Consider the following 25,094-nt stretch of genomic DNA (forward strand, 5'->3'; position numbering starts at 1 on the left):
GAGACAAATAGAGTGTGGGGATGTGAAAAAAAATCATTGATTATATTTTTGTGTTTGACAAGACCTTCGGACTTGTGCCTACATACCAACATAAAAATGAGGGATCAAAACCTCGTAGTTCGTGGTAAAAATTTAAAAGTTGGTGAATTTCTTTTAACAAAAGTTTAAATGAAAAGGCACAAAGGGAAAAAAATTGAATGGGGTTGTTAGTTCTTTTTGTCTTTTGGAAATTTAAAGTCAATATGATTAAGTTTATTTACAAATTTGATTTAAGAAAAGAAGTTCAAAAATTCAATGGCATAAGGCCAAAGTTTCTAATTATTAAAATAAGTCTAAGTTTGAAAACATAAGAAAAGAAAGTTTTTCAAAAAGGGGAGAGATTTTAAAATTTAAGAAGTGGGAGGAGATGAAGAGGCTATCCAAAGCAAAAATTAAAAGTTAAGAATTGAAAAGATTTGACCAATGGGAAACAATCCAACAGACAAGAATGTCATATAGAAACCCATCTTCCTTTGGACTTTAATCAAGCAATAATCAATAAGGAATGAGCAACATCCAGACATCATGAAGATCAAGACATCAAATAAAGATAGCCACATCCAAGCAAGCAATCCCAAATGCTAGCAGTCTTCTTTGTGTTCTCATGTATCAGATGAAGTATTCCTTGATCAACTCAGAGCAAAGCATCAGACACAAGATCAAAATAACAATTAAGCACAAAGACAGAGTACCAAATGAATTCAAATAAAATCCATGGCTTTCACCAGATGAGGGCTCAGTTTTGTAGCAGGGTTTTCGTTACCTTTAGGTTTATTGGCTAAACCAAAAGTAAACAATATAATTCGAGTCGCCACCGCACTTTTATTTGTCCAAACGAAAGGCTAAAAAGCGAACAAAAGCCAAGTAAGAAGTTTTATCAAATCAAAAACTAATAAAAATGTCAGAGATCTAGGTAAGGGGGTTGGTTATGAAATGGGAAGGTTTTACGCACCCAAAACATCCTTAGTACTCTAAGGGAACCCTTTTTGAAAATATGTGTTGTAGGTTGGTATTTGTGAAAATATGTGCAAAAAGATTAGGGGGATGAGAAGAGAATAAATTATATTTACAAATTTTGTTGTTTGAATGGATAAACCCATTGCCTACGTACAATGACAAAAGGTAGGATCAAAACCTCGTAGTTTGGGGTAAAAAATTTCAAAGGTTGGTGAATTGATTTTAATCAAAAGCCTTAAGGTCTTTTGTTATCAAAGGGAGAAAACTCAACCTAAACAAAGAATCCACCATGTGAGGAAGGCTTCAACATGCTAGTGAGGGGTTAACCCTATAGTAAGCATGGAAGACTTATAATCCAACACTAAGGATGAGGTGAGATTTACATCAACCACTATGATAACTCAAACCTATGACTAATGTTTGGGAAAATATTTAAACAAGTGGCCATTGGAACCACAAAAACAACTTGAAATGGGTTATATTTACAAGTTAGATTTATTTACAAAATAAGGTCAAAGTTGGATTAAAATTTATTTACAATGAGTATTTATGAAAATGGTTTTGAAAAGTCAAAGGCCTAAGGCCTAGTTTTCTAATATGAAATAAAGTCAAAATTTTGAAATTGATTTTTGGCTTGGTTAGAGTGGGGAGAAGAAAGAAGGGCTAGTCCTAAGGCATACAAAGATAAGAGAGAAAAGATAACCCTTGGAGTTCCTTTTCTTGAAATCATAGAGATGATTCAAGATGCTCCTTTCCTTTGGACTTATCACACAATCAAGCAATCAAACAATTTGGGTTTAAGCTCCTAGGATCTCCAATTAGCTTGTCTCTCTTAACTTGGCTACTCATGACAATGGTCATCTTTACTATCTCAAGATGGGATCCCTATCACACAAGAGCAAACATCAAAAAGTTCACAACATAATAAGGGGAATGGACAAAGAATAAGTTTAGATGAGAAGTCCTTTAAAGTCAACTTTAAAATTTAGCATTCTAAAGGCATGAGGCCTAGTTGCTCTTCAACAAGTTTAGCATTCTAAAGGCATGAGGCCTAGTTGCTCTTGAACTCCTTTAAGCATGGGTATGTCCTAATTCTTAGTCCTTTCTTCTTTTGCATTTGGCCCATACAAAACAAGACAATGACAACAATATATTCATATACAATAATGAGCTCAAGTGAGCAAAAGAAAAATGACATAAACATAAAATATGTCCTCAAGTGAGAAAAATGAAAAAGCAATATGAATAAATGAGCAAGAAGTAAATTTCATTAAAGTAAAGGGCAAGAAATTAAATGCTCAAATTAGAGTTGGTAATTAGTGAAGTTATGTTAGTTTGTCATAAGACAATGTAGCGTTATGTTAAGCAATCGTAAGTGGACTAATGTAGTAGTCACACCTATCTTAGGCTGGTCAATAAACTATAGGCAAATAAACACAAGTTAGACATCATGACTAGTAAGCCAAGCTCCACAAACTTGCCATGCCAAAACAAAAGGGGAGAGGCCTTGTATGGACTTTAGGTTTTTTGCTTGACCAAGAAGCAACCTATCTTGGACACAAAACAACTCACTCGATCTTGGATCAAGTTGAGTTTGGTTTGGATCAAAGAAGGTTAAACCTTTCCTTTGTCAAGACCAACCATAAGACATTAACTCATTGGCCAAAATAAAAAGAAAGGGATGAAGATGAAATGAAAGGAAAGAGAATTCAAATATCAAACTCAATAGATCAAATGTGAACCAAGTCATCCTCAATCAATGTTAAACAGAAAAGAAATGAAGATTACAAGTCAACAAGTCAACCATAATTTTTTGGTATTTTTTGAATTAAAAATAAATACAAAATAAAATAAACAAAATATGGTCAAACCTCAAATTTAATTCAAATCAAATTCAACAAGTCCAATTAAATTCTCATAGGTCTAACATGGTTGAACAAACTTTGACAACTTTTTCAACAATTTTTGAAATCAGAAACTATTTTAAAACAATTAAAAACAATAAAAAATAACACAATATGAAATAAAATCTCAAATAAATCTCAAATCAAATAAGAAATTGATGATACTATTTTTCATTGATTTACCATGATCCATAGGTGTTAGGAAAATATTTTTGGATTTTTCAAATATCAGAAAGTAATAAAAAATGAATTAAAACTATTAAAAATCAAATAATTCACAAAAAATATTAAATGAAGTCACAAAAATAATTAAAAATCAAAATATGAAATTAGATTTTTCAAGAAAATTTTTGGCATTGGTCTCATATTTTTGTGACTTCAAATAAAATATTTATGAATTTTTGAAAATAAAAGGAATTAACTGAAAATAAAAGAAAATAGGAATAATTGGAAAAATCCAGCGCCACAGGATCATTTCATTAATTGACGTGGCAAGGGATCAAAGGCTCAGAGGCGCGGTCACATGGTGAACTCAAGTCAAGCGCGCAACACATGGCATTAAAACAAGTAATCACAATGGATTGCCACGATTATAACGTTTAGGCATGATCCAAGGGCTGTACAACATACACGCGGGGATGGTGGTGGAAACCACCATCTTCTCCGGTGATCTAACCATTTCCGGCCACCACACGTAGGAAAATAAATTGCAATGAAAATTAAAAGTGAGGACATCAAAATGAAGCTGAGGTGATGTGCATCACCACTGTAACCATGGATCATCCTCACCATTCATATTTAGAGAGAAATGTGAGATGGAAGATCATGGTGTGTCAACTGAAATGGCACGATTATAACAATTAAGACCACCACTGGCCTGCCTCAAGTGAGAGGACTTCAGAAAACCTCATAAACCAAAGAAAATCACATTGTATTGCAAGATCTAGATCAAAAAAGTTTGGGGTTCTACCTCTGAAATGAAGCTTCAAATGCCACGAATTCTCCAAGATCTTGATCTGCTTTTAATCTGGAAGTGTGATGAAGATGATAGGTTAAGGATTTGAGCTTTGAAAATCAACTAATGATGTTGAATTTCAAGCTTGAAAGAAAAAGAGAAAACTAAAAATTCCTTTAGTGAGGGTTGGGATTTCAATTCAGCAACAATTTAGACCTCCACTTGGTTGAAAAATGAATGAGAATGAGCACTTATTTATAGCTGAAATGTGTTGCAAGGCATGGTTCCCTCGTGTGCATGGAATTTGAATTTCTCTTGCATGGGCCTGTACAGGCGCATGTGAGGCCCAATGATGGGTGATACACCATGCTGAGGTCAACTGGAAATGAATTGGATGTGCATATAAACCACACAAGCTTGCACATCAAGTTATATCATGAAATGCCAAAATGACCATAAAAAGAAAGCTCTTCGAAACTCACACATAGAAAGTCCAAAAAAGTAATGTCAGTAATGGTTGGAAAACTCTTGAAATAAGGAACAAAAGTCATGTTGGGCAAAAAATTCATTTGGCATTTGGAAATTAGTGAAAACTGGCTGTGAAAATTTAGGTACAAAACATGTCTAAGTCGCCTTTGAAAATTTTCACCAAAAGCAAGCCTCTTCAAGCCCCTCTGTTTCAATGATGCAAGCTTCAAATGGAAAAACCTCCAACATCAAAGTTGTATATCCTTTTAAGATGATAAATTTAGACTTATATTTTGCATCATTTGGATTTTTAATGAGAAAGTTATGGGAATTTGAAGTTGGGCATTTTTCAAATTCAATGACTTAGGTCCAAACTGACCTATAATGTTTTGTATTATCACATGCATTTATTTTAGGATTATGAATTTTTGTCCAACATAACATTTGAATTAGACATCTTAAGATTTCCAATGCATTCGGTATAACCTCAAAATCATAAAAATTAAGGAAGTTAGGTCCTTGGGAAGTTGACAATGATGACCTTCCAAGTTTCAAATGGATTTTTGATGAACATGAAAGTTGTTCATATGGTTCTCAAGAACATGTTTTCTCTTGGGGTCATATTCATTTGACAAACACATCACAAGTTGTATCTCAGTGATCTTCAGCTTAGTTAGATGACTTGACTGGTCAACTTTTCAAGGCCAAACTTCCAATCTTGATGAATGAATGATTGAGGAGCCCCACATAAGCTCATATATGCATAAAATAATGAATGAAAGAACTTACCTTGATTAAATTTGATCATAGGTTGAGGTTGCTTCATGGGCAAGGCACAGTCAAAGCACAGTTGAATTAGGGTTTCCTTGGGAAACAATCCTCAAGCCCTTTGGGTTATCTTGATAAAATTGGCAAATTGAGATATTTGGGAGACATATATGATAATTAGGAACTTTGTGAACCATTGTCATACTTTTTTCTCATCTTCATATAGCCATTTCATTGGGCTTAGGAGCCTCCTTGGAGCATTGGAGCACATGATCACTTGAGCTTCAAAACAAAAAGAGTTAGTGACATATTTTTGTGCTTTTGGTTAATAATCAAATAAGAAAAGAAATAATATACAATACAAGCATGCTTGGTGGTCTCAAACCAATCACACAAGTCCCAACCCATGGGTTAAGGAGACAAACATGTTATGATCCTTGAGGCAATGCATTGAGCAATGATATGATGCCATGAGGGATCTTAGGGTCAAAATTAGGGTCCTACAGATGCCCTTATTTAAGGTCATTCTAGACGGAGATATGAAGGTTAAAATCTTCGTCTAGACGAGGTAGAATGGGCTTAAATAATAACAAAGAGACGAATTTTGGTCCCTAAGAGACCTCATGATGCAAAATGTATGCATGCAAAAATAAAATCTTCAGTGAATGAATTCCACGAAGGAAAAGAAATCAGAAGGAACTGAAAAGTCCAATAGGAGTAACACACTCACTAAGGAGACAAAGACTCTGGGGGGAAAGTAAGATAAAAATGCGTGAGTAGGTCACGACTTGAAGACTTGTTCGGAGACACAAAGGGATTCCACAAAAATAAATCGGTGGAAAGGCTCGAGTTGACGCAAAGATACAGGTATTGGGGAATATGCCAATACAACAAAACTATCCACAAAGGATACATCGGATAAAGATCCGGACTCAGACGGGTATGTCCATAAAGGACTCACCTAAGGAAGAAACAACGAGATATTATCGGTTACTGGGTAATAAACTCAAAGAGAGACATGTTATCAAAACACCGGTTACTGGGTGAGAGAATAACACGCTCAGGGAGAAATAATATTCAAGACCGGTATAAGGGTGAGAGATATCAATCATCCAAAACATCTGAGGAGGACCCAAAAAGCACATCTCAACTCAGGAAAATCTGACTCCACAGGGGATAAAAAGTCATAATAGGGAGCAGAAGGAAGGAACACCAGGGATACCGGTTACTGGGCATATAATAGGTGACCAACCAGGCGTGAATTGGGAACATATCCAAGACACTCATCATCCGAAAGGAGGGCTGAAAAAACAAACTCGAATTACAGGATGGACATTCGAATCCATAAGGAAATACGAATCTTACTCGACCGGGGAAGAAAGAGACTTCGACTGAAGAGCGCATGAGATACATTATCTATTACCGTCATAACATAGATAACATACTCGCATGGAAGATTATCCATAATCGGCTACTGGGTTAATGAAGGATAAATCGACCGAAAAGAAAGGACATCAGGATACCGGTTACTGGGTATATAATGATAACCAATCGGAAGGAGAAACAATCATTACCAAACAAGGGTAAATGAAGGATGACTCGCAAGGGGTAAATTGGCGGGCAAAAACAATTATCCAAGAGATATATCACCGGTTACTGGGTGGTATACTCAAAAATGAAGGAATATCAATACCGATTACTGGGTAAAGATAACCAACAAAGAGGGGATTACATCTACCGGTTACTGGGTAGAAAACCATAGAAATAGGACTTACAACTACCGGTTACTAGGTAGAAGGCCATGAGATCCACTGGGGAAAAGGATGAACAATTACTGGTTACTGAGCAATTGAACAACTAAACCACATGGAACTGCAGGGGATAACAAGAAAGGAGTCAGTCTATGAACAAACTAGAAAGACGTAGTTAAACAACACTCAACCCAATGAGGATATAACTCAAGGGGAGTAATTCCATCCCAATACGCAACTGGGGAGGAAACTAAAACAATAATCATCCACGAGGACTCAACTTAGTGGGGAATAAAGAAGGAAAGATTGATACTTTCTGCCTATGAGGCTGACTCTAAATGGAGAGATCAGACACAAACATCTGCTTAGGGAAGATCATTTCACCAATAACAAGAGATAACAAGCAACGATACATGGCAAAGAATGCATATCATGAATATCATAATGCTATGATTATGTGTGTATATGTATGATTTGTGTATGATTAGTGCTGACAAACAAACATATCTAACACGAATAATTCCGAGAATCATGAACAGACACCCGGTGCAACATCTCAAAATGAAGGGCAAAGCCTACTGGAGAGCTCACTTCTGGTGGGGATGATCAGATACCGGGAGACACCGATCATCGATGGGGATAGGCAAAGTCACCACTTCCAATTGCAGGGACTTCCATCAATCCTCGGGAACAGGTGGCTGAACACCAATAAGATCCGTTGTAGAAGAAATCTAATGGGGAACTTATCAAGGAATGATGCAAAATTCTACGGGGAGCAAATGCCAAACAAATACCCATCAGTCAAAACAAAGGGGATAACAAGAACAATTTGCTCTGTCGGGGAAGGAAACAACACATCTTCCTCAGCATCTCCCAATATTTAGGAGAAATCTTCAAACATGGAGGGGATACAAATTATCAAACTCCGGTCGGGCAACCCTACAGAGGATAAACTGTAGGCAATCCTCATAGGACACCGCCTTGGATGAGGGAAACATGAATGGATCCTTCGTTAACACGTGACATGTCGGGGATGGAAAAAGAAACTGACACTTCACCAATTGCTCTAGATAACTTCTTGCTGAGGAAACAACCGAGAGCTAATGAAGAGGATATAAACATGCCAGAATGTGAACCAATGTCCTACCTTTTGGAAATCGTACTATCCTTGGGAAAACACTAAGGACATTCCATCTATCCTTTTAGTCATTGTGACTGTTCATTTTGTTTAAAACAATTTATAAAACTTTATTTGTTTAAAGCAATGATATTTATCAATTAAAACATGCAAATATCTGTTAGCAAAAACACGTAAGAGTGCCAAGAATTAGATAAAAGCTCAAATTTATTTAATGGGATGGTAGCCCGCAAATGGCGAGACTCCATGGATCTTTACAAATTTGAAATTGGTGATATACATGGAAAAAAAGGGCTACATTGAACATAATGACCGTTTCTCCACCAACTCTGAATTTACTATATTTGACGCTTTGGTTGACGACGATTGAGCGAGAATCCCTATCAGATGACAGTTGTAGGGCAAAGTCTTGTCAGGATGCAGTTACTTGCCAAATCCCTAATTTTTTCCTAGATTTCCCCTGGGTGAGGTACTCAATTTAGCGGGATATATATTTATTTTTTATGTCTCTAACTTTTGGCTGGACCGTCCTTTTGGGTTTTCAATCCACCGAGACGCTCATTTTGCCTAAGCCGCCCTTTCGGGTTTTCAACTTAGCGAGCTATTCTATTTTTATTTTAGGCGCTCACTAGACGAGTGAAATCCTCCCCATCCATAGTTGTAAGCAACAAAGCACCACCTGAAAAGGCTCTCTTAACAACGTATGGACCTTCATAGTTTGGAGTCCACTTGCCCCTAGAATCGGGCGCGAAAGACAAGACTTTCTTAAGCACGAGGTCACCTTCTCGGAACACACGAGGCTTGACCTTCTTATCAAAGGCTTTCTTCATCCTTTGCTGATATAACTGACCATGGCACATGGCCGTTAATCTCTTCTCTTCAATCAAGTTCAACTGGTCATACTGACTCTGAACACATTCAGCCTCAGTCAACTTGGCTTCCATCAAGACTCTCATTGATGGGATCTCAACCTCCACGGGGAGCACAGCCTCCGTGCCATATACAAGGGAGAAAGGGGTTGCCCCTGTTGAAGTGCGGACTGATGTATGATAACCATGCAAAGCAAATGGCAGCATATCATGCCAATCTTTGTACGTAACAACCATCTTCTAAATAATCTTCTTGATGTTCTTGTTAGCAGCTTCAATAACCCCATTCATCTTGGGTCTATAGGGAGAAGAATTATGATGCACAATCTTGAACTCACTACACAGCTCTTTCATCATCTTGTTGTTCAAGTTAGATCCATTATCAGTAATGATCTTGTCTGGCACACCATATCGGCATATAAGTTGATTCTTGATAAACTTCACGACCACTTGCCTGGTCACATTTTTATATGATGCCGCTTCAACCCATTTGGTGAAGTAATCAATAGCTACGAGAATAAAACGGTGACCGTTTGACGCGTTGGGTTTAATCATGCAAATCATGTTAATTCCCCACATGGAGAAAGGCCATGGTGAGGAAATAACATTCAGAAGTGTCGGGGGAATATGAATCTTATCCGCATAAATCTGACACTTGTGGCATTTCTTCACATATTTGCAGCAGTCAGACTCCATTGTCAGCCAATAGTAGCCTGCTCTCAACATCTTCTTTCCCATGGCATGTCCATTGGAATGCGTACCAAATGAAACCTCATGGACTTCAGTCATTAACAGGTCTACTTCGTGTCTATCCACACATCTGAGCAGAACCATGTCAAAATTCCTTTTGTGAAGCACATCACCATTAAGGTAGAAACTGCCAGATAATCTCCTCAAAGTTTTCTTATCTTTAACAGATGCCCCAGGTGGGTAAGTCTAACTTTGAAGGAAACACTTGATATCATAATACCATGGTTTATCATCTTTCACTTCTTCAACTGCAAACACATGAGTTGGTCTATCCAAACGCATCATGGTAATATTGGGGACTTCATTCCAATACTTCACTACAATCATTGAAGCAAGCGTAGCAAGAGCATCTGCCATCCGATTCTCATCTCGAGCAATATGTTGGAAATCAACCTTAGTAAAGAAAGTTGAAATCCTCCTCGCATAATCTCTGTATGGAATGAGGCCAGGCTGATTTGTTTCCCATTCGCCCTTAATCTGATTAACAACAAGGGCCGAATCACCATAAACATCAAGATATTTGATCCTAAGATCAATACATTCTTCCAAACCCATAATATAGGCCTCATACTCTACCATATTATTCGTGCATTTGAAATTTAGCCTTGCTGTAAAAGGAAAATGTGTGCCTTGAGGAGTAATAATCACTGCCCCAATACCATTTCCATACTGATTGACAGCACCATCGAACACCATACTCCATCGGGAACCAAGCTCTGGTCCTTCATCGAGTGTAGGCTCATCACGATCTTTCATCTTCAAATACAGAATCTCCTCATCAGGGAAGTCTTATTGCACAGACTGATAATCTTCAATTGGTTGATGTGCCAAATGGTCAGCTAAGGTACTACCTTTAATAGCTTTTTGAGCTCGATACTCAATATCATACTCAGATAACAACAGCTGCCAACGGGCAATCCTCCCAGTTAAAGCAGGATTCGCAAAGATATACTTGATCGGGTCCATTTTTGATATCAACCAAGTCGTATGATTCAACATATATTGGCGTAAGCGCTTAGCAGCCCAAGCCAAAGCACATCATGTCTTCTCAAGCATTGAGTACCGAGAATCACAGTCAGTAAACTTCTTACTTATATAGTATATTGCATGCTCTTTCTTTCCTGATTCATCTTGCTGACCCAATACACACCCCATGGAATCATTAAGCACGGTCAAGTACATAATCAACGGTCTCCCTTCAACGGGTGGAGACAGAATCAGAGGCTCTGACAGATACTCTTTAATACTGTCAAAGGCCTTCTGGCAATCCTCGGTCCAATCATGACGTTGATCTTTCCGTAGGAGCTTGAATATAGGCACACATGTGGCAGTCATGTGGGATATAAATCTAGAAATGTAATTCAAGCGGCCAAGAAAACCTCAGACTTGCTTCTTAGTTTTGGGCGCATGCATCTCTTGTATTGCTTTGACCTTGGCAGGATCAACTTCAATACCTCTTTCGCTGATAATAAAGCCCAACAACTTGCCGGAACGGACTCCAAATGTACACTTGTTAGGATTCAGGCGAAGTTTATACATCCTCAAACGCTAGAAAAGCTTCAACAAGTGTTCTACATGTTCAACTTCCATTTTCGATTTTGCAATCATATCGTCAACATCACCTCAATCTCCTTGTGCATCATATCATGAAACAAGGTAGTCATGGCACGTTGATACGTGGCTCCGACATTCTTCAAACCGAAGGGCATCACTCGATAACAGAATGTTCCCCAAGGTGTGATGAATGTTGTCTTCTCCATATCCTCGGGTGCCATTTTAATCTGATTATAACCGGAAAATTCGTCCATAAATGAAAAGACATTGAATTTAGTTGTATTGTCTACCAACATATCAATGTGTATTAGAGGAAATCATCTTTTGGACTAGCTTTATTCAAATCACGGTAATCCACACACATTTGGACTTTTTCGTCTTTCTTAGGCACAAGCACAATATTGGCCACCCATTGAGGATATGTAGAAGTCTCCAGAAACCCCGCATCAATTTGCTTCTGAACTTCTTCTTTAATCTTCACTACCATATCAGGACGAGTTCTTCTGAGCTTCTGCTTCACAGGTATACACTCAGGCTTCAACGTCAAGAAATGTTGCACGATATCAGTATGTAGACCAGGCATGTTTTCATACGACCAGGCAAAGACGTCGACATATGATCGTAGCAACTCAATCAACCCCTTCTTAACAGACTCTTCAAGGAGTGCCCCAATCTTTACTTCGTGAATGCAATCTTCAGACCCCAAGTTGACCGTTTCCAGATTCTCAAGATATGGCTGAATGATCTTATCTTCGTGCTCAAGCAGACGGGTAATCTCATCAGGGATCTCTTCAACATCATCTTCTTTTGCCTGAAATACAGGGAACTCATAGTTGGGAGATGGTGTTGGATCATTATGTTCAATGGGTTTGATTAACCTGCATAATGATTTCGAGTATAAAAGAGATTTCAGAATTCAAACAAAGCAAATTATTATGCAGATGAAAAGATTGATTTTATTTTCTTATCAGGGTTTTATGGTGATCACCAATTTCATGCAAAAAAGCAAAAAGGAAAAATAATTTTTTAAAAAAAAATTTAACATGTAATTATTGAATGAATATCATTGTATTAATCAAATTGTACCAACAATGTTTTCACTTCTCCTTTTGGCATGGGAGAAGGGTTTTTGAACAAAATGAACACATTACGTTGACTTATGGATAACTGTTGGAACATCAACAGCGACCCAATTATTCTAGATCCCTCCGGGTATGACAAAGTTGCCATGGTCTTCCTCTTCATCATCTTCAACAATGGCGGCAACTTCCTGATCTTCAACGGTGTGGATGAAACCTCCACTCTAGAACAGCCCACAATCATTGGAAACACCAGAAGAGTACCCTATGCCAGCTCGAGACTTGTTATCTTCCAACTTGATCATTTTCCCCAAACCAGTAGTTGCACCATGCTCAATGGCCAACTTCACATCATTATAGGAGACAAATGAAGAAAGTCATTTCCTCGAAGGTTCAGCAATAGAAAAGGCTTGGAACGGAGTCCCAACCTCATCCTCAGCATCAATATAGGAGAAGGAAGATAAATGACTGACCAAGAGAGCCTTCTCTCCCCCTATCACCACCGACTTCTTGTTCTTCACGAACTTTAACTTTTGGTGTAAGGTGGATGTCACGGCGCCTGCCTCGTGAATCCATGGTCTGCCAAGCAAGCAGCTATAAGACGGATGGATGTCCATGACCTGGAAAGTGATCTGGAAATCACTATGTCCAATCTTGATCGGGAGTTCTAATTCGCCGATCATAGTTTTACGCAATCCATCAAATGCCTTCACAACCACTCCACTCTACCTCATGGGAGGCCCTTGGTATGAAAGTTTGGAAAGAGTGGATTTTGGCAATACATTTAGTGATGACCCTGTGTCCACCAACACATTGGACAAGGTATCATCCATACAATTCATAGATATATGTAAGGCCAAATTGTGGTCTTTTCCCAACTCAGGAAGATCAGCATCACAGAAGCTCAAATTGTTGCAGGAAGTTATATTTGCAACAATGCTATCAAACTGCTCGATTGTGACATCGTGGTCCACGTATGCCACGTCCAACACCCTCTGCAAAGCTTCACGATATGGTTCGGAATTCATCAACAAAGATAAGACAGATATCTTTGATGGAGTTTGTAGCAACTGATTAACAACATTATATTCACTCCTTTTGATGAGCCTCAACATCTCATCACCATCCTCTTTCAAAATTCCAGACTGGCCAACCAGGATAGAAGTGTTAGAATTCTTAATAGGAACAAAATTATTTGGAGAAGAAGTCCCCACGGGACTAGCAGGATTAACAACAGTCTTCTTTACAACGTCTTCATGGGGTTTCGGCGGAGCCGAGAAAACACGACCACTACGGGTCACACCACTGACATCTGAAATGCTCACCATAGAAGTTGAGGGCAACGGAACCTCCTTTCCATCCTCCAACATGACTGTGTTATATCATTAGGGAACATCTTTGTCTGATACATACGGGACGGGACCCGCTGGCTTTATCACAAGACCTGGAGATACCTTCTTCTTGTTGCCATCATACTTGACGATAACAGGTTGAGGAATTTTAAACACAGGAGTAATTACATCAACTTATCCTCATTATGATTCTGAAGTATCTCAATCATCCCTTGATCTATCATCTCTTGGATGTCCTTTCTCACTTGATGGCATCCTCTCTCATTGATTGTGCACACCTGGCACCTATCATGGTCATGCTCGTAGTGACTGTGTTTACACAACAGCTTATGCATCTCGACCAAAGACTGCCTTATGTCATTCACATAAAGGACTTTGTACTTGCCAAGGCATCCCTGAACCATGTTAACAGTTGCTTTCCCATGCTCGGGCAATGGGTTCTTCTTCACATTTGGACCTACGTCCTCAAAAAACAATATCCCATTTCTCATGAGGTCTTGCACCTTGGTATTCAATGGGTAACAGTTCTCCACATCATATCTGGGCGCACCGGAATGATATACACAATGAAGCTCAGGCTTATACCACCACTGAGGATTGGTTGGTACAGTAGGAGGATCTCGTGGAGTTATCAGCTTCCTATCAATCAAGGAAGAATAAAGCTCATCATATATCATCGGAATTGGGTCAAAAGTTACCCTCTTCCTCTCGTAGTTGCTGGTGCTAGTGTTATTATTGTTGCGAGGCTGGTAGGCCTGTTGTTGTTGACGATGTTGTTGTTGTTGATGATGAACTTCTCTAAAAGCAGGTGTTATATGATCCACCTGGTGTGTGTTGACGGCTAGACTCACATCCTTCCTCCTTACAGAGGGACTTCTTTTAATATGAGAGGATACAACATGAGTCTCTCCCTCCTTCTTCCTAGAAAATCCTCCATACTTCTTTGCTGAGGAACTGTCTTCTCGAGATAAACGTCCTTCACAGACTCCTTCTTCTAATCTCATCCCCATATTCACCATTTCGGTGAAGTCTGAGGGAGCACTAGCGATCATTCTTTCATAATAGAAAGAGCTCAAAGTCTTCAAGAAGATCTTTGTCATCTCCTTCTCTTCCAGGGGTGGCACTATCCGAGCTGCCAATTCTCGCCATCTCTGGGCGTACTCCTTGAAGGTTTCCTTATCCTTTTGCGACATCGCTCTCAATGGGTCCCTATCTGGAGCCATATCCATATTATATTTATACTGCTTAACGAAGGCCTCACCTAGATCATTGAAAGTGCGGATGCTTGCACTCTCCAGCCCCATATACCACCGGAGCACAGCACCTGTCAGGCTATTCTGAAAGTAATGAATCAGCAGTTGGTTGTTCTCAGTATGGGTTGACATCTTGCGAGCATACATCACAAGATGGCTGAGTGGGCATGTATTTCCCTTATATTTCTCAAAGTCAGGCACTTTGAATTTAATAGGGATCTTCACATTGGGCACCAGGCACAACTCAGCAGCACTTTTCCCAAAAAGGTCTTTCCCCCTCAAAGTCTTTAGTTCCTTGCGCAGCTCAAGGAATTGATCTTTCATTTCATCCATCTTCTCATATACGTCCGGGCCCTCAGACGGTTCAGAATGATAAATGGCATCTTCAACGTGGGGAAGAGTGTGCACAACACGAGGTGGCACAGACAAGATCGGGCTAGATACCGGCAAAGAAGCGAGAGTAGGGGCGAAACCCTCTAGCACGAAATTAGCTGGCATTCCCCAAGGGAATCCAACTGGCATGGTCGGAGCAAAGTGGGCTGTTGCAGCAGGTACAGTTGATGTTGATATCTCAGATATGACATTCCTCGCGGGAGGAGTTGCAGGAGTTGGTGAAACTTGGCTCTACGCGGCCAGAACTGACTCCATCATGGCAGTCAGCCTAGCAATCTCTTCCTTCAAGTCCCTGTTCTCTTGCTCTAGATGCTCCATTATCTTCGGGTGATTTTCTCTGGTATTATACCGGTGCGTCAACTTGTCTTCAAAATAAATGAAGAGCAAAGAGTTAGACCACTGATCAAGAGCTCGGAACAAAACCTGCTTATGCATATGGTGCATGCAATGTTTGTGTATATGATTTGTTTTTAATCAGAGGAACTTTTTAGAGATCTATTTGCAAATATTTGAAAATATTTAACTTTTAATACATATATGGAATACTCATAAAATTAAGGAACTTTTTACACCCAAGAAGTAATACAGTTTTGGTAACCAAATACAATACAAGCGAGAAGGAGAGTGAACATCCTATGGAGCCCTAAAAGCAATCGTCCAAAGCTTTCGAGATCGGAAGATAGGCTGCACGAAGTCTCTTCACCCCTCTCTCATAAGCTGTTTCCATATCGGTTTTCTCCTTGGCAAGCTGATCATACTTCCTCTTCCAAAACCTAGATGAATGAGGAAGAAGAGAAGTAACTACATCATCAAGCTCATCAATAACCTGATGCTCTAGAAATTCTATCACTGCATCCTTATCTTTGAGTTGCTGAAGAAGTTCCTCACGCTCACGAACCCATGCATGTGAACGGTCTTCATTTCTCAACTCCTCTACTCCTTGGTTAGGGAGGGTTGAAGGCCCAACCATAACCATAGGGGTAGATCTCGGATATTCGTACAACATACGGTACTCGAGAGCTCTCCTCTTCACCCAAGTGGTGTAAGGTTCCAAAGCAATACAATTCTTCGAACCAAGCTCCTTCTTCCCTTTCCTATGGACTTTGCGCCAGGCGTGGCCATCCTATCCTTCAAGTTCTGGGGATCTTTACCCTCTTGAAAGAACAAGCCTTCCAACAAAATGTTGTTAGGTTTATCCTTTAAGGGGAACCCAAGATGACGGCGGGCCAAAGTAGGGTTATAGTTAATTCCACCACACATACCAAGAAGAGGCACATTGGAGAACTCACCACAAGAATCAATGATTTGAACGCCATCATAAATACGATTAAACAAAGAGATATCATCATTAGTGAGAGACATAAGTCTCGTGGACCACCGCAGACATCCCTTGTTCTCCTTGAAGGCAAGCGTCTGAGGCAAGTGCGAAATAAACCACTTGTACAACAGAGGCAGACAGCACACAATGGAACCACCACCCTTTCCATTCCTCATATGCAAAGAGAAATAAGTGTCACCCAACAAAGTTGGAATGGGATTAAGAGAAGAGAAAATCCTAATAGCGTTCACATCCACGAAATTGTCGATGTTGGGAAATAACATTAGCCCATAGATGAGGAGTACAAACAAGGCTTCAAAAACTTCCTTACTCATGGCCTTCCCAAATAAAGTAGCTTTGGCAATCAGAAAATCAGATGGAAGACCTTGAATTCCACCTTTGGTAGTCATATGGGCAACAATGTCTAATACATCCACATGAAACATGTCAGCAATCTCTTGAGAAGACGGATCCTTCTCCAAACCACTAAACGGCAACTAATCAAGAATAGGTATACCCACGTGATAGGCATACTCCTCAAGTGTAGGCAAAAGCTGGAAATCCGGAAAAGTGAAGCCTCAATACAAAGGATCGTAGAACTGCACCAACACACTCATCAGACCTTCATCCACTTTGGTAGAGAGAATAGACAGAAGCTTCCCATAACGAGCTTTGAACTCCAAGGGTTCTAATACATAAGATGCCAAACTCCTTAACTCTTTCAAGTTGGGTTGTCTGAAACTGTACTTCTTCGTATTCCTTCTTTGCTTATCCATGTCTGAAAATTTGCAAATAGATCTCTTAAGTTCCTTGAAAACTTTTATTGTTGATGATATGGATGCATTTGAATGCATGAATGCATGGATGCAACAATCACACTCAAGGATCAAACAAGTCACACCACACAAAGGTCATGGGATAGCTCACGTCATTATCAATATCAATCATCCATTTTGGTGGATTATGGTTTACACCTTATCAACACCCAAGTTCCATTGATATTGAGAATGTACGAGAACGGATCAACCGCGAATCAAGGGTTTGTTGTAAGTCACGAGCATGGAGTCTCGGTTAAGAACCACCCAATGGGAGTGTATTATGGTTAAACCTGACAATCATGTTCTAAAAAAGGTCCCCATAGTCATCATCTCATCTTTCGGATATTATCTTGTAGCGGTGTATTCGTCACTTTATGATTTATTGATTAAATCAAAAGCAAAGCATACAAGATAGAGTCGCCACCGCACTTCTATTTATCCAAAGGAATGGCTAGAAAGCGAACAAAAGCCTAAGAAGTTTTACGCATAGAAAACTAATAAAAGGTCAGAGATCTGGGTAAGGGGGTAATTATGTTGTGGGAAAGGTGTTAGGCACCCACAACATCGTTAGTACTCTAAGGGAACCTCTTTTCACAACTCGTTGTATCAATTTATTTGTTTATGAAATTATTTTGTGCAAACATTGATTGAAGGGATGAGAAAAGAATGTACAGTTTTATTATTTTTGTGTTTGGATGGATGAAACCCATTGCCTACGTACCTTTTCATGAAAGATAAGGATCAAAACGCCGTAGTTCGGCTAAAAGATTTCCAAAAAGTGAGTGGATTGATTTTAAACAAAATCCTTAAGGTCTTTGATTATCAACGGGAGAAAACTCAACCTGAACCAACAATCCACCATGTGAGAACAGCTTCAACATACTAGTGAGGGGTTAACCCTATAATAAGCATGGAAGTCTTACAATTCAATCACTAAGGATGTGGTGAGATTTACATCAACCACTATGATAATTCAGATCTATAGCTAATGCATGAAAACTTGATTAAGAGGTGGACAAGAGCCACAAAAGCAATTGAGTGAGTGAAATTAAACAATTAGAGTATTCACAAAATGAAGTCAAAGTTGACATTAAATTCAATTCAGAAGAAGTATTATGAAAATGAAGTTTGAAAATCAAAGGCTTAAGGCCTGGGTTTCTAGTTTTGAAAACAAGTGAAAATGTTTGCACAAAAGTTTTCTGGTTTTGGGTTAAGGTTCAAAGTTATGCACGAAAGGGTTAAGGTTGAGGGACAAGGCCTCGAAACAGGAGTTGCTTTCTCAAGACCATAGAAATGATCCAAGGAAGTTCCTTTGGAATAAGGCAACACAAAGCAGTAAGCAAGTAAAACATGTATCAGAGATAGCCAAAATAAAAGGAAACCAGATGCCAATCAATGGACTTATACCAGACTCAAAAAACAAAGATGGATACCAGATGCCAATCTATGGACTTACACTAGCCTCACAAAGCAAAGAAAACATGGAAACCAGATGCCAATCAATGGACTTACACTAGCCTCACAAATTAAAGAAAACATGGAAACCATATGCCAATCAATGTACTTGCACTAGACTCCAAGGAAATGGAATGCCAATCAATGGTCTTAGTTCCAACTCCTACCAGATCACAGGAAACAAATTCCAATAGCTGGACTTACAATTGACTCCTCAATGGACAAAACAAAATGTCACAAAGTATGAACAATGATCATGAAATGATATACAATTAATACTCAAAAATGAAAACAATGCACAGAGGCACTCACAAACAATTATGCACAGATGGACAAATAAGCACATACTATACACAAGCAATGGGCTCATACAAGGCTGGGTTTTAGTCAAGGGGTCATATCGACCTTGACAAACAAGCCAAATACTGGAATGGGTGATTAGGCTCTTAACCTCTGACATTGACCGTCAGGGTGAGTAGATGAAATGGGAGATGAGGGTTATGCCTCATAGCTCTTAACCCTGGCCTGGGTGAGCTTGAATCAATAGAAGGTGTGGGAGTCCAGAATGAGGAACTCTATTCCACAATGACTGACTCTATCTACAAGATTTTGGGTTTTTATTCAAAGTGCATCAACACATGGTGTGAGCAAGATGAAAGACTCAACTGAATAGCAGGGGATGGATTGCACATCCCTTTTATCTGCCAATGCCTCTTCACTTAGGAGGTCTTTACATGTAACCATGCCTCATTGAGGTCTTTAGCACAAAATTAAACAAACAAGAACATGGCCTCTTAAGGAGGGCTTCAGACAGGTGCCTGCCAAAAAACAGCAGGTCTTCCAGACTACATGGAGTTTAGGGATTTACCTAAGTGGTATGCCAACCACAAACAAAGTAAAACAACTCAAATAATGATTTAAAGCGGCTAAAGTACCTGTAAGAAAAGCTAAACCAGTCAATATTTACATTCAGACAAATCAAACAATCAACAACAGTCAGACAACAATGAATCAAACAACAATGAATCAAACAACAATGAAATTTTTTTATGTTCCATCAAGAATGAATCAAAGCATTCAAATGGACATCAAGAATGAAAAATTCCATATCAAAACAACAATGAATCAAACAATTCTGGAAATTTTTATGAGCATACAACATGTCCAATACAATCATCATGCCAAAAATTGTAAACAGAGAAGCTCATTTGATATGGAAATGAAAATGCACAAGTTGATCGTCAAATTGCGTGACACACATTGTCACACCATACAATCATGTGTATAAAACAGAAATGGAAAATGAGAAAAATACCAAACCAAGCCTCAAAGGTCAAGCATCAATTTAGGAATCATCACACAAAATTTCATGGCAATTGGATCATTATTGAGCATTTCATGATAGAAACAATGAAGCAATGTCACAAAAGCACACATGTTCAATTAGTCTAACACAATTAAAATTCCAGCCAGGCACAATTCCAGAAATCCACATCAAAAAATAGAAGACATTCATATGATCATGTAGAAAAAAATCTGGAATTAATTGGATCATTTTTCAATTTGATATGAATTTTTAAAGTTGGCAAAAAATATTTGAATTAAAATGATCATGCATAGGCAATTATGGAGGGAAATGAAGAAATGGAAATTAATTTGAAAATATGGCATAGGCAGGAATCGAAGCGTGTCACATTTCAAAATAAGGCGCTGCACAAGAATAATCCAGAAATGACATTGCCAAGTATCGAAGTGTGTTACAAACAAAATGCATCACTTCAATAAGCTTGCTGGCATCCAACTCAGCGGTCAAGGCAATGCGTGGCAAGTCAAAGGAACGGAGGCCAACAGAATGGCCAACAGGCAGCACAAGTGGCGCTCGTGTGGCATACAACTGGACAGAAACCCTAGTACAGTCACAAAATTAGAGACGGCGGTGGCAAGGAGGAAACAACCGTCTTCTCTTGAAGAGCAGTTACTGAAAACGCACGATTCAAGGCTTCAAATGATCCAAATCAACTCCTGAGATGATAACTTGAAGCTTTGTGCAATAACTGAGGCTTGGAACTGCTTAGATCTAGCTCAGATTTGAACTTCCATGTTTGTGTTCTTGAACTTCATGTGATGGATTCTGGCTCGATTTCTTCAAATGAATGCTTGGATCTTCATCTACAACACTCAACAAACCAAATTATGGAAGAAAAATGTTATGCTATGTGAAGAAATTTTGAATTTGGATTGAGAGAAAATTTTGGAGGGAAGAAGAATTTTGAGATCTAAATCTAGAATTGATGAAGAATCAGAAATTCTGTTAGGATTTGGTATATATACTCTGTCCTAATCTCATCCTAATTAAAATTAAGCATTGGTTAATTGAGATTAAGTGAAATAGGGTGTGTGACCAAAATTTGAAAATGGAGGGTGCATGGCAAATGTGGACGTGAACAGTACCACATGCATGATCAATATCACTCAAAATCATTTTATCAACATAATGGCAATGGAAATTAGTTCATGTAATGCACCAATTTCAAATTTGTCATTTTCCCTCCAAAATAGGCATGAAAGAGCAAATGGTCATATGATGCAATTTTATGCAATGTGATGAATGATTTGGAAAATACATGTCATGAGAAGAAATATGCAAAAAGAGGCACTAAATTTGGAGTTATGAGTCAAACGTTATGGCCTTTTGAAGTTCCATGCACACTTGGCAATGATTTGATCATATCTCCTCAACCATTCATCAGATGCTCATGATCTTGGACTTTTTGGAAATGGGAGAGAGAGATCTTCAACTTTTATGTTGGACAAAAATTCATTTGAAGCTTCTTTAATGTTGTAAAGTTGAGTTGAATTTGGTCCAAAAACTTTCCATTTTTGGAAACTTGAAATTATAGGTCACTTTCCATTTTTGGAAACTTTTGACTTGACTTCAAAATCTTCAATGTAGGTGTTTGACATGATGAACAATCCTTGTGTGAACATGAATGGGATGAAGAAACTCAATTTCCACTTCAAAGCCCTCAGTTGACCTTCAGTTGACTGGCATTGGTCCTTAGATGACCTGAAAATGTTCTGATGAACTTGAGCCTCAACCACTTGGGGAATTTGCTCCAAAATGAACCTATAACTCATATAAGCTCAATACAATGATCACATGATCCATATCTCAATGCAAACTTCATCTCTTGCACAGAGGATTCACTTGAATTGCCTTGACCTGTTGACTGCTTAAGCTGCAAGACAAATGTTAGATGACATATTTTTGTACATTTTTGGTTAGTGATTAAAAGAAAAGCAATGATATACAAATGCAAGCAATGCTTGGTGATTAAGAATCACTCTCAAAAAGATCCCACCCACAAGGAAGGAAGCAAGGTACTCAATGATCCTTGAGGCTATGCAATGCTATGATATGATGCCATGAGGGATCTTAGGGACAAAATTGAGGTCTTACAGATGCCCCTATTTAAGGTCATTCTAGCCGGAGAAGTGAAGGTTAAAATCTTCATCTCGACGCGGTAGAATGGGCTTAAATAACAATAATGAGACAAATTTTGGTCCCTGAGAGACCTCATGATGCAAATGTATGAATGCAAAACAAACAAACTCTGTGGGGAATATAGGTCCACAAAGAAGAAAAGAAAAATCAGGAGAAAAAGACAAATCCATAAGAATGATGCACTTCCTAATGGAATAGAGACTCTGACGGGACTCTTATGGGGATAAGAAAAGAAAAGAATGCGTGAGCAGGACACGACTTGAAACTGGAGACTATACTGGGGAATGAAGGACTGACACTGGGGAAAAGAGTTCCAAAGGGAAACAAATCCATTGGAAAGACTCAAGCTGACTCAAAAATGCATGTATTGGGGAAAACGCCAACACAGCAAACTATCCACAAAGGATACTTCGGATAAAAATCCGGACTCAGGCTGGGGGACGATTCACACAGAACCTCCCTTTTAGGGAAAATGCATGTATTGGGGAAAACGCCAATACAGCAAAAGGGAAAATCACAACAGAAACTCCGTTGGGGAATGTCTAACAAAGACTCTCCAGAGGAAGCAAAAGGAGTGAGATGTTACCGGTTACTAGGTAACAAGCTCAAAGAGACATGTGATCTGAACACCGGTTACTAGGTGAAAGAACAACACACTCAGGAAGAATGAATATCTAAGACCGGTATAAGGGTGAGAGATATCAATCAACCAAAAACATCTGAGGAAGACCTGAAAAAGGTACATCAACTCAGGAAAATCTGACTCCACAGGGGACCAAGGTCATAATAGGGAGCAAAAAGGAAGGAACACCAGGGATACTGGTTACTGGGTATACAATAGGTGACCAACCAAAGCGTGAATTGGGGTTTACTTCCAAAACACTCATCATCCAAAAGGAGGGCTTGAAAAAGCAAATCAACTTAAAGGATGGACATTCGACTCCGCAAAGGGAAAACGAATCTTACTCAATTGGGGAAGGACAGAAGGCTTCAACCAAAGAGCGCATGAGATATATTATTCATTACCGTCAGAACGTGGATAGTATACTCGCATGGAAGGAACACCAGGGATACCGGTTACTGGGTATATAATAGGTGACCGACCGAAAACGTGAATTGGTTTTTACTGCCAAAACACTCATCATCCTGAAGAGAGCAAAACGCAAACTTGTTAAAGGATGAACATTCGATTCTACAAAGAATACGAATCTTACTCCGCTGGAGAAACAATCAAAAGATTTTGTCCAAGGAGTGCATGAGATATATTATCTATTACCGTCAGAACGTAGATAATATACTCGCATGGAAGGAGCACCAGGGATACCGGTTACTGGGTATATAATAGGTGACCGACCGAAAACGAGAAACAATCGTTACCAACAATAACAGGGTAGACGAAAGATAACTCACTAGGGGATAAATTGCAAGCATACGAAAATTATCTAGGAGACATATCACCGGTTACTGGGAGATACGCTCAAAAAAGGGGAGAAAATGAATATTCGATTCCGAAAAGGAACATGAATCTTACTCGACTGAGGAAACACAACAGGCTTCGACTGAAGAGTGCATGAGATATATTATCTATTACCGTCAGAACGTAGATAATATACTCGCATAGAAGATTATCCACAAACGGTTACTGGGTTAATAAAGGATAAATCATCCGAAAAGAAAGGCATCGGGATACCAAAACTAAGTATATAATGATGACCAATCAAAGGGAGCAACAAACATTACCAACAAAAAGGGTAAATGAAAGATGACTCATTGGGGATGCATTGATAAAAATCAAATGATCCGGGGAACATATCACTGGCAAACGGTGAAAGGACCCGCTGAGGATAAAATTGCTAGCATACGGCAATTATCCACAAGAAAGAGGGAATATTTGTTGGGGATACAATTGCTTACTCAGAGCAATCACCCAGAAGAGAGAGGGAATATCAACATCGAATACTGGATATTGATAACCACAAAGAGGGGATTACATCTACCGAATACTGGGTAGAAAACCACGGACGAGTAACCGTCATCGGTTAGGATGAGCAACAAGGTTAACTCTGCACAGGGGGAGAAAATAGGATTTACAACTACCGAATACTGGGTAGAAGACCAAAGTCTCAATTGAGAATAAGGCGAATGATTGCCGATTACTGAGCAATTATCCATCTGTTCCACAGGGAAGCACAAACTCTAAAGGGAGACAACCACAACATAGGATTTACAACTACCGAATACTGGGTAGAAAACTGCAAAATCCACCATCAACCAGGATAAACCACAAAGGTTACCTCTGCTAGGGGAATAGAGATAGGACTTACAACTACCAGTTATTGGGTAGAGAGCCACAACTCTGATGAGGATACAAAAGTAGGGTTTACAACTATCGAATACTGGGTAGAAAACCAAAGCCTCTGCATGGGGAGCGAAAGGATCACAACTCCGCACGGGGAAAAACAAATAGGGTTTATAACTACCTGTTACTGGGTAGAAAACCACAAACTCTGCTGGAGAGCAAGAAAATAGGATTTACAACTACCGAATACTGGGTAGAAAACCATCGACTCTTGCTGAGGAACGAAAAAGTTCACAAATACCAAACACTGGGTAAACAACCACAGGTTCCACAAAGAGGGAAAAAGGTATATAGGATTTACAACTACCGGTTACTGGGTAGAAAACAACAAAGATAAGACTTACAACTACCGGCTACTGGGTAGAAGCCACAAACTCCGTTGAGGATAAGATGAATGATTGCCGGTTAC

Source organism: Lathyrus oleraceus, chromosome 2 (genome assembly GCF_024323335.1).
Source record: "Lathyrus oleraceus cultivar Zhongwan6 chromosome 2, CAAS_Psat_ZW6_1.0, whole genome shotgun sequence".
Lineage (NCBI taxonomy): Eukaryota > Viridiplantae > Streptophyta > Magnoliopsida > Fabales > Fabaceae > Lathyrus > Lathyrus oleraceus.